The 12,150-nt window shown below is 42.3% G+C and overlaps 1 long non-coding RNA gene across 1 annotated transcript; it reads right to left on the bottom strand.

Annotated features, from left to right (window-relative positions):
* Nucleotides 1-9,346: 9,346 nt before the first annotated feature.
* On the bottom strand, nucleotides 9,347-9,711 carry LOC141767044 (uncharacterized). The gene is made up of 2 exons (XR_012593758.1): nucleotides 9,543-9,711; nucleotides 9,347-9,410 (listed from the first exon to the last, which is right to left on the bottom strand). It is a non-coding gene; the product is annotated as an uncharacterized LOC141767044 (long non-coding RNA).
* Between the last annotated feature and the right edge of the window lie 2,439 nt (nucleotides 9,712-12,150).

Genomic DNA, 12,150 nt, shown 5'->3' with positions numbered 1-12,150 from the left:
CGGCATCCAAACAGCAAGTTAAGAAGGATCTTGAGGTTTTGGTTGTGAATAAACTAGTGGAGTTGGGGGTGATTGTTTTGTTGGCGCCTACAGAGTCCAGTGTTCAGGATGATGGCGCCCTGGCTGAGGGTAGTTCTCAACCTGAGGGAGGAACTCCCAGTGCCGCGGCTGAGCTGGGGCCGAAATTCGTCCCGGGTATCGTCTTCGAGGCGGAGGGCCGGGTTAAGACGCCGGTTACTCTCCCTCGCTACGATCCCTTATCAACTGGTTCTTCAGGATCTCGAGACGAGACACGTTTAAAGGTACGCCTTGCTCGTCTCCACCTGGAGGCTCGGAAACAGGCACAGGAACGTCAGGCAGAGCTTGATTTCCGCCTGCAAGAAGCTGGAGATAGAGGCAGACAAAGCCGTGACGCCACGTCAGCTCGAGCTTGACTTGCAGAAGGAGACTCACTGCAGAGGCAGCTTCTGCGTCAGCTGACACACCCTCAATGCTCGCTAGTTCCTCACATAGAGCCTTTGATATCAGTAAACGTATCGCTTTAGTTCTGAAGTGGATTCCTACTTCAGCGCCTTTGAGCGCATTGCTCTGGCTCTTAAGTGGCCTTCAGATATTTGGTCCCTACTGTTACAATGTAGATTACATGGTAAAGCCCAAGAGCCCAGAGTCTTATAGGCTAAAATTTAGAGCCCACAAAAAGTCCGCCGCCCAAACCTATGTGGAGTTTGCAAGGGATAAGGGAAGTCTCTTTGACATCTTCTTCTAAATGTGAAGATTTGTCTGCCCTTCGTGAATTGATGTTGTTACAGGAGTTTAAGAAATGTTTGCCGGAGCGCATGGTTGTGTACTTAAATGAACAGAAGGTAAAATCTTTATCTGCTGCAGCTGTTATGGCTGATGAGTACGTGATTACACACAAGGTTACGTTCACTCCTCCTTTTGATAAACTTCGTTTTGCTCCCGCTGCTTCTTTTGATAGTTGTCCTAGCCGAGCTCCTCCGGTGCGTAAAGAGGAGAGAGAGTGTTTCTACTGCCACAGGGCAGTGCAAGTCATTGCAAATCGTTTGTTGTTGAAGCGTAAGGAGCAACAGCCGTCTCCGGCTGTGCGCCAGCCCAAAGGCATCGGCTTGATTAAATCAGGACAAATTGGAAATCCCACAGACCCGTGCGATGTTGATAGCCCTGATCCCTGTTTCAGGCCGTTTATTTTAGAGGGCTTAGTGTCGCTAACCGGCGAGCCAGGTGATCAGCGTCCTATTCAGATTTTGCGCGATACTGGGGGTTCCCAGTCTGTCATTCTCGCTAAAGTGTCACCATTTTCCGAGCAGTCTGCTTCTGGCTACAGTACGATGCTCGGTGATATTAAAATGGGATGCGTTCTGCGGCCAGTGCATAGGGTTCATGTGCAGTCTAGATTAATAACCGACTTTTTCCCTGGAGCGGTCTGCCCGGCGTTGCCGATCCGTGGCATCGTAATGTTGATGGGGTATGATATTACTGGGGGTAAGGTGACGCCTACACTTCAGGTGTTAGAAACTACACCCACACTCTCCGTCATCCCAAAACTCTCCGCTAACAGCGATGATTCGGCACTACCTGCTTTGTTTCCCTCATGCATAATTATGCGCGCGCAGACACAGAAGCTTTCTGCAGAAGCAGACACTGAGAAGATGAATGATGTTCATTTAACAGACAAGTGTGTTGTTGAAAGTTTTCACAGGTAAGAGTAAACTAGATGCCAACGTGACGCCCGATTCTCCTCCTAAGGGGGTAAGGAATAGGTAACTATTACCACTGCATCTCCTGAGCTCCGGCTGCCTGTAACTCGGGAGCGGCTCATCGCTGCTCAACAAGCCGATAAAAGCCTTAGAAAATGTTTTTCTGCCACGGTAAGAAGTGAATCAAGTAACCCTGAAGCCCAGTATTTTGTTGAAAATGATATTCTCTTGCGTAAATGGTCTCCAACGATAACTGCTGGATTTGATTGGAATGTCATTCACCAAATTGTCGTTCCTACCATTTATTGTGAGCATATGTTAACTGGCACACGAAAGCCCGTGGGCTGGGCATTTGGGTGTTAATAAAACCTACAAACTCATTTTGAAACACTTCTTCTGGCCAGGTTTAAAATCTGATGTTGTTAACCATTGTCGCACCTGTCATGTCTGTTAATTAGCAGGTAACCCGGTTCTTTTGGCGATCAGAGGACGGGAAATAACTCTGGATTTAGATATTAGTGCATTTTACAGCCTTTAAAGGTCACCTATTATGCAAAATGCACTTTTCCATGTCTTTTAAACATCAATATCTGTCCCCAGTGTGTCTACAGGCCACCATAGTATCATAAAAGACCATCCTCTCTCTTTTTCTCCTCCTCCGTTTGTCCGGAAATGGGTGCAGAAAAAAAAATCGCTTTTTTCCTTGTATTTTGACGTCATTAGACAATGCAAGTCACGTGAGGGTTTCCTGGTCGAACCAGAGAGAACCTTCAGTAGCTGACCCCGCCCCACAGCGCGTCACTGTCTCTCCTCCTCAACCGAACTTGAGCAAAGTAGCTCCTACAGTTAGTCTGCAAGAACCAGCAGAACAGGCTTCATGTACTCCCATCATCTAAATATAACATGTTCTTTCACAAAGGCTTTATGTAATTACACTGTTTAAACAGATGATATTTATATATTATATATATTTGATGTCATGCATGTAGAAGAGTACAGGTAGTAAATAGTGACTGTAAGCAACACAACATATTTCTGTTTCACAGTCAAACTTTATTTGAGTAGACAGATGACAATATTAATTATTCACAGCATTTGTAATCATCTCACCTGTTAGTTAGTTATGTTAACATGGTACAGGAGAAAGTCTTCAGCTCTGGTAAACTACAGTAAGCTAAGCTCCGGTGGTCTGTAGTCATGGTAACACAGAGACAGCTACTACTGTAAATAATATACCATTACTCTGATCTTCCATACATTTATCTTTTAGCAGAAATAATGAACTGACTACTGTTTCACATCTTCTATTTTCCACCCTGATGGTCGCTGTGTTTACACACCGTGTCATAGCGGTAGCATGTAGCTAACCCGTTAGCATGTAGCTACATGCTAACGGGTTAGCTACATGCTACCGGGTTAGCTTTGTATCTCCATGTAAACAGAGCCATCTGCTCTCAGCTGTCTGCTCTCCTCTGGGATGATTCTGTCGGTCATTTCTCACAGATGGATCTGTAAAGACAGACGTAAAACAGAGTGTATGTTTACGGTTTACAGAGTTGATGCATGAGGTAAACACTGAGTTAACTAACAGAGCTATAAACAGCATTATTTACCTGAGAGAAACCGTCAGGAAAACCTGGAATCTGGACCGCAGATGTTCATCATGTGTCGCCGATTTCTGATCAGATTCCTCCGGTAACGTGCGCTGGGTGAAGTTTCTGGTTTATAAACTTTAAAGTGGTTTATAAACTTTATTCTAGCTGCTATCTCTCCACTCGTCTCTCTCTCTCTCTCTCTCTCTATAGAGAGAGAGAGAGAGAGAGAGAGAGAGCGCTTCTCCGGGAGGGAGGGGGAGGGTGATGCTGTTGTTGAGGACGTTTGATTGACAGAAAACGCTGACCAATCAGAGCAGAGTGGGAGGAGACAGAGGCTACAGACACAGAAATCAGCACTTTTGGAAATGGGCTGAAACAGAGGTTATAGAGACATGCTGGAATGCATGATCTGATTGTTTTTTTGAAAAAAAAAACTTCAGAGACATGGTTTGGAGGTGTCTGAGACCTATAATAACTAGTTTAAATGGAGTATAATATGTGACCTTTAAGACCTCATGATTTAAATAAGGGCTATTCAAGTGTTTGTACCGGGAAGTTGATTTACTTAAAAAATATTATCCTCTGAGTTACAAACGTCTCTTTCCCAATGTAAGTCTACGGGAAAAAGTCTTTTTGAGCCCAATTGCATCACGTGACGGACATGGAAGTTGCAGTACCGCCGTTTGGCCACTACAAAAATTGGGATCAACGACCGCCGCTCTTCCTGAGGGCTTGCTTAGTCCCCTTCAAGACAACCTTATCCTGGAGGACGACCTCGACTTTGCGGGGCTGGAATGGCACCACGTTTACATCCTCACTGTCAGCATCGATGGACACGATGGCAGCATCTCTTAATGGCAGGATCTTGGTCTGCAACCTCCTGGAAAATATGCCCAAAGATGTACAGCTACAACTTTGATTAAATACTCTCAGTCTGTTATGGATACGTAATCTGTTTTCTTTTTTGTATTTTATTATTGCACAAATCTATCACAGGATATATCTTTTCTTTTTTTTAAAACACCCTCTTAACACATTAGAAACAGTTATATTATTTTGTGGAACCAAAAAGTGTGCAAAACTGAACATCTATCATGAACATTAGAGCAAATTCAACATACATGTTTTTGAGGGTTAGATGGGAGCCAATCAGGGCACCCAGAAGAAACAAACATGAAGATGGGGAGAACCTCATGGAAAAGTCCAGATGCCTTACTACGAAGCAGGATTTGGTGCTAGCGAGGTAACATCAGGTAACCTCCTGCTCCGGAGCAGGTTATGTTTCAGATAACAGATCAACTTGTATAAAAGAACCACCCACTGACTAATCAGAGCTCGGTGTGCAGATCGAATGACTATTTATTATAAAAAGAAAAAATTGAATTTTTCTTTTTTCTATTTTTGTAAACTATTCCCAAAGAGTTGCTTGCTTAACTACTGGCTGTTAAATAAATGTTACTCCGATCCATTATCATGGTTTTGTATTTTTTTTATTTTTTATTGTTGCCTGGGTAAATTTGACAATTAGTCGTTATATTAATTTTAGGTGAAGTCGTCCAGCCATATCGCACGCTGCCATAGGTTCAATCCTTCCATCATATAATGTTCATTGCAGGGCGTTACAAAGTCTTCTTACCAGATATAATCTATTTTTCAACTAATCAGATCCTAACATCCCTGTCCAACCCAACTGTCATTATCTCAGTTTTCACAGCTGAAGTATTTTAAGTAGTTTATATTACACTTGAATCTATTTTCTACTCAGATTTTTAAGTTACTTCAGTTATTGATCACATGTTCTCCCACCTTTAATTTTTATAATCAAACTTACAGTGTCTATACAAGTCAACGTAATTAATCGGTTTCCTGCTGAGAACCATGGCCTCAGATTTAGAGGTAGTGATCCTCATCCCGACCATGAATATTATTAACAGGATTGGTGAAAAAGCGCAGCCCTGGCGGAGGCCAACCCCCACCGGAAACGAGTTTGACTTACTGCCGAGAACCCGAAAACAGCTCTCGCTTTGGGCGTACAGAGATTGGATGGCCCTGAGAAGTGACCTCCTCACCCCATATTCCCGCAGCACCCCCAACAGTATCTCCTCCTCCTCTGGAGAGGAGGGGTGTGCCACGTCGCTTCTTCGAGGTGTCCCCGGCCGGGCTCCGTGGCAACATTTTCTAGTAGAAACACAAAATAGTAAGTATGAACAGGAAAATGAGCACGATATGGAACCTTTAAGAAGGCCTGCGTTTTCTTCCTACTATGTCCTGTAACACCTTTGAACAGAGTAAAACAGGCAGAACAGTATTCATTCTGATTGTAGATTTTCACGTCATTTAAAGCTGAAGTAGGCAAGATTGGAGCAAATATGATTAAAAAAAGGTTTTTTTTATAAAACGGTCGCTATATGGTGACAGTAGTACATGAAACAGGTAACCTGAAAAAAGTCATGTTCCTCTGTATCCTCCAGTGCTCCTAACGGCATCTGCAAGATTTCACAGACCGGAGGAAAACAAGCAGTAAGAGCTGATCTGAAGTCTGCTGTCCATCTGCTGTCTATGAGAGCCGGCTGTCAATCACCAATAGGAACGCTCTCTCAATGAAATGACCTGTGATTGGTCAAAGTCTGCCGTCACAGTTTTTTTTAAAGTCTGAAAACAGAGCCATGAGGAGGAGCAGAAGTCTAGTTTTCTCTCAGAACACTTGAATTACAATATGATGAAAGGTTATTATGGAATTTTTGCCCAATGACGCCAAAAATATACTGCCTACTGACACTTTAATACCATGTTGTTACCGTGAAATGGACGCGGTTCTAAAACTACGTTAACAGACGCAGTTATGTTTAGGCAACAAAACAACTTAATTAAGTTTAGGAAAGATCTCATGGTTGTTCTTAAAACAAGTACGTAAACTTAGTAAAATACATACATAAACAATGTAACATAAGTACAGAAAACACGTCACAAACATCACTAACGTAACTTCAAAATAACTCAACAGAACCTTGTGACATGAACACTGGTCTCCTGGTTGAAAGTCCTGTGTTTGTTTGACCCATCCAACTCCCCTCCCACCCACCATACGCAGTCACTCTCACTTGTTATTCTATACGTCACTATCTCTGAGCGTATCATTTTCTCGCAGATGTGTTTACATTGCAGTCAGTACAGACTACATGGCGTGAAATGACACGCCAAAAGCATGAACAGTGTTGTGATCGGAAAGTTTTTGCTCCGTGCTTGGTATTTCCTCAACTGATCTCAACATGGCTGCCGGGTCACAAACTTTCTCATTTTACAGCTAAACAGTACACTACAAGATGTTTCTGGAAACATTTGAGGCGATAAATAGGCATTACAGTAACAGAATATTGATTCATATTTGAGTTTGTGAGTGATTGACAGCTGCTCAGAGGCTCCAGCTCGCCTCTGATTGGTTGTTTTCCTCTGATCTGTGAAACCTTGCAGATGCCGTTAGGAGCAGCGGAGGACACAGGCACATTATTTTTTTCAGGTTACCTGCATGCACTACTGTCAGGTTAAAGTGACCGTTTTATAAGAATAATCATATTTGCTCCAATTCTACCCACTGCTGCTTTAAATACATTTAATATCAGAAAATTACTTTTGATATTTAATGACAGTAAATATCATAATGCATACTTATCAGATACTTAAGGACTTTTACTAAAGTAATATTCTAAGAGGTGACTTTAACTTCTACTAAAGTCATTTTCTGGTTAGATCTGGTATTAGGGCCACATTGAGGGAAAAAAATAAATCTGAGATTTCGAAAATAAAGTCATAACTTAACAAGAAAAAAAAGTCGTAATATTATGAGAATAAAGTCATAATATTATAAAGTGGTAATTTGACGCGTTATTCTCTTTTTTTCTCCGAAATCTCTAATTTTTTTCCCTCAATGTGGCCCTAATACTCCGTCGTACATTTGCTCTTTGGCCCTCACTGCATTAGACTTATATACTATATACTCAGACAATAAGCTGTGTTACCTTCATCACAATGATCAAATGTTTTGCGGCTCCAGACAGATTTATTTTTTTTTTTTTGCCTAAAGTGTCTCTTTTGATAGTAAAGGTTGCTGACCCCTGGGTTAGATATACTGTACGTACTTCAACTCAAGTGTGGCTTTCCGGTATACTTCGTCCACCACTGATTTTAGCCCTAAACCATTCAGTGCTTTATAAACCAGCAGTGGTGTTTTAAAATCAATTCTTTGACAGGCATGAAGCCAGTGTAAAGACCTGAGAACTGGAGTGATGTGATCCACTCTCCTGGTCTTAGTGAGGACTGTCTAATCAACTTAGAGAGACCTTTAAAAAAGATAAACACATTGACACGTTTTTCTAAATCCTGTCCTTTAAAATTCATAATATATTTTTAAAACGATAGTAGTAGATAAATGACTATCTACTCTTTTTTTAGTGGAACTGCAGTAACTTGAAGGAGTTTGCTTTATTGTCAAACTTCATATTATACCATGTTCATATATGTCTATGGGGAAGAAGAAAAGTTATGAATTTACATAATATTTTAAAGCGAAACACCTGAGTTGTACTTTTACATCAGTAGCCTTTTGATCCACTAGATATTTGTGTGACAGAATGATGGTACAGGTGTACCGTACGAAGAAACGAGCAGCAAAAGAAGAAAAAGAAAAGGGGGAACTGCAGCTGTAACACTACACGTGGCACAAGTGTTAGCAGCTGTTACTTTCTCTGCTTGCGGACGGCAACGCTGACATTTCTCCATCTGCAGGTTACTGCTGCTTTTACTTCCCTGCTCTGACAGAGACTGAACAGTCCCCCCTTGTGGATCATTTCCAGCCTGAGTGGGTTGGGATTATGAACTCAGCAGGTGCTTTGCATCTAAAAATAACACACTGCAGACTGGATGGTGTGACTCACCCCTCTGTACAGTGTGCCTCTGTGGCATAAATAGTGGTGAAACTAAAACACTGGACTATATAGTCTTGTCAAAATAAAAGGAAATCATGTTAATTTATCGAGTTTTAGTCAAGACCAAGTACTTGTCCCCAAAGTCCAGTTTGTGTGATTAGTGTGAACTCGCCGTAAACCGTACTCGGGCACGGTTCGTCGATCTGTACTCCAGTCCACTTGAAAAGGTGGTCTGGACTACGGATCGTGTTGGTATCAACGTTAGCAGTCAGCGAGTAGTTTTGAAAGGGCAGGCTGTTTTCAATGCCGCCGATCTCCTCCGAAATCTACATACATATAAAACTGTTTCATATCTATGTCTGGATCTGCGCGCAGCATACGCCGATCTCATCCTCTGAATTGTACGGCCATGAATGATAAAGCAGGAAGGCAGGCGAGAGGTTCCTTAAAATAAAGACAATAGTAGGCGACGGGGTCGGACGATGTTTGTTACTTTATTTAACTAACTGAATGGTCTGCCTCCGAAGAACGAGAGACGCTCAGCTGTTCAGCGGGCAGAGAGAGAGAGACAGTGGGGGGTAAACAGCTGTAGAGTCGACATATTTTCACATCAAACTCTGTGAAATAAGAGTTTATTTAGAACAAACCAGAGTTGGTGATTGTCGGAAAGAGTAACGACGACGGTTTTGGTGAGTTTTATTTTGTTTCCGTCAAGTTTGAATGTGTTTTAAGATGCTCCTCCACTAGAACAGCTGATCTCAACATAAACAATACACGCGGTTGATGACGCAAGTGTTCTCAGGTACTGAACAACTTTACTAATGTGAAAGCTGAGTGGCAAGAGGGGGGCAATTGTACTCGGGCACGGTACTGATAAATCGTACCTGATGTGAAAGCGCCCTTAAGGAACTGGGATTGAAAATTGGCACAAAATGGCTGACTGATTCCAAATGCTGCTGTCAAGGAATTTGAAGTACTGCATCCAGACATGAGACATGTACTGATTTGCAAATGTATTTTGAAACAAACCCAACATTGGACATACTGTTCTGCCCTCATCAGAGAGTCCCCTTCTTTGACTAGACAGACAGATAACTCTTCACACACTGTAGACAATAAATGGAGGTTTTATTTTGCACCGCCGTTATTATTGCCAGCATGACAAAGGAGTAAAACTGAAATGAAAAAGGATATGAAGGAAACAATGAGTAGTGCATCACACATAAAAAAACATGGTTTAAATTAGCCATCCACACAAAATATAAACATAGATATAAATATGGACATCTTATAAAAGCAGTACTCACAGATAATGCTTCTAAAAGTGCTTCCAAAAGAAGATGGATGTAGATATGGACTAGATAGTTTCAACATGTGCTTCTACTCAGGAATGCAAGAAAAACAAAGATGGCAGCTGGGGTCAAAGGTCAAAGGTCACAGGTCAACAGATAATGCCTGTAGTAAAGATAAACAGCAACCCCTCCTCAGGCCAGAACACATACTATCAAGTATCATTTATCAGAAACATTAAAACAACATAAATCAACTGTTTTTTTTCCGCAAACTATATTTTTTTGAAGAAATATAGTTTGCGGAAAAAAAACAGTTGATTTAGCTTTACTGGGATTGAAAGGTCATTCTTGACCTAGAAACAACATTTAACAATCTTACCACAAGGTCCATTTAGTAACTGTCCTGGAGTTTTCAATTGTATCACATGACATCTGGCCATGTTGTCTTAAAGGGACTGTTTGTTAGAATCAGAAATTGCTTGTTAACAGCGACACCTGTGGCCGTGATGTCAACTACAGTCAGCGTCCTGTTGCTCGCGCTTGTGTTCGCTCTACATAGACATGAACGAGCATCGCTGAAAAACAGTGAAGCGACACACATCAGCTAAAACCACAATATCACTCTATATTTCAGCTGCTTGGCAGTAATGTTAGCTGACCAGACGAAGGTCTCTCCATGAATCACTGCTGATCCTAGTGTTGGCTTTTCCTGCCTCGGCCTGCCGACCGCGGTCTGAGGGAACAGGGGAGACACCGGAGTTTTGGTCGGAGACGATAACGTTTCTCTCTGCGGAGCCTCGTCACTTCACAAGACACAGGAAACCTCTGTTGGTCTGGAGGACCAGCAGTTATTTCTGCACAAACGTCCACTGTACATTCACTAGATATTCTCAGAGCTAAACTAACTCTTCTGCAGTGTGGAGTGTTCGTGCATGCACGTGACAGTGGAGCGAAAGAGCGAGTGAGAACGAGTGCGGTGTGTGACTGAAGGGAGCAGAGGAGCAGAGGAGCAGAGTACAGCAGAGAGTCCGGTCCTGGAGACCAAAGCTACGGCCTCCCCCGCGTCCTCCGACCGCGGCCAACACTGTTTAACAGACGGGCTTCACTAGATACAACCAAGAGGTTTTGGTGCTTCCGTGTAGTTTGTGTTGGAGTCTGAGTCTGAACAGCGTAGTTACATAGTATGATGATATTATATAGAGGTTATAGCTAAAGTTTTTATTTTCAGATTCCATGTTGGTCAACTCCCTTTTTCATCAACAATTTGAGTTTTAGTTTCATAGTCTGTTTTGTCAAGTTGTCAACATCAGGTATTCCTCATGTACAAGACACGTTATCAGATATATTCCTTCACAGTTTTTTTGACAAAACCGACACTACGAGTGGTGAAAGTGGTGTTTCCGAGCAGTGACAAAAACATGAACAAAGCGTGACATTCTTTTTGTTCACCATTTTAATGTTCCGAAAACAAAGTTCACATCTGACCCACAAAAAAACACATTTATTCTTAGTGTGCTTGACATTTTACACGTGTGTCACTTCAAATTACAAATATCTTATAAAATCTAGATAATAACACATACCGGTACACAAACCTTTCACACCGAATGTTCAAACTGAACAAACCACAGCACCACCCTACACTTTATAATAATCATATTCCATGCACAAATTCAGCTATCATATAGTAGAAGTATCTATTTGTACACTTGTGCTATCGTTCAACAAGGACCAGTGTTTGACCGGGATTAATGCACCTCCTTATTGTAAAACACTCGTACGGTGAGAGAGTAAGCCGACTAGGGATTATGGTGAAAATGCTTATTTTTCTTCCACTGCTAACATGTGTTTTTTAAAATCATGCATTTCATTTTAACAGCTTGTGTTTGCTAAATAGCTTAGACGTGCTTGCATACGATCCGAGATACATTTACACAAAGGCCTCTGCTTCTCTTCCCATAAGAAACCAGAGTGCAGGATTGTCTCCATGTGGAGTCCCAGGGGTGGCTGGGCTTTCTTCAGTTCCCAACAGCAGCTTGACCAGCCACCACAGTATAGCGACAGCAGCCTGGTACCAGTCAGCAGATAACATGTCTCTGAATTAGGGCTGTGAATCCATTCAAATATTTAATCGCGATTAATCCCATAATTGTCCATAGTTAATCGCGAATGAATCGCTAATTAAAGGGACTGTTTGTAAGAATCATAAAAATGTCTGGTTAACAGCGACACCTGTGGCCGTTAAGTCAACGGAAGTCAGCGTCCTGTTGCTTTCGCTTGTGCTCGCTCTACATAGACATGAACGAGCATCGCTCAAAAAAGTGAGGCGACACACGTCAGCTAAAAGCACAATATCACTCTATATTTCAGCTGCTTGGCAGTAATGTTAGCTGACCAGACGAAGGTCTCTCCATGAATCACTGCTGATCCTAGTGTTGGCTTTTCTTGCTTCAGCCTCCCGACCGCGGCCGGAGGGAACAGGGGAGACGCCGGAGTTTTGGTCGGAGACGATAACGTTTCTCTCTGCGGAGCCCCGTCACTTCACAAGACACGGGAAACCTATGTTTGTCTAGAGGAGCTGCAGCAGTTATTTCTGCACAAACGTCCATTGTACATTCACTAG

Source organism: Sebastes fasciatus, chromosome 4 (genome assembly GCF_043250625.1).
Source record: "Sebastes fasciatus isolate fSebFas1 chromosome 4, fSebFas1.pri, whole genome shotgun sequence".
Taxonomy (NCBI): domain Eukaryota; kingdom Metazoa; phylum Chordata; class Actinopteri; order Perciformes; family Sebastidae; genus Sebastes; species Sebastes fasciatus.
The sequence above is the reverse complement of the archived record's forward strand: the minus strand, read 5'-3'. Positions and strand labels throughout refer to the sequence as shown.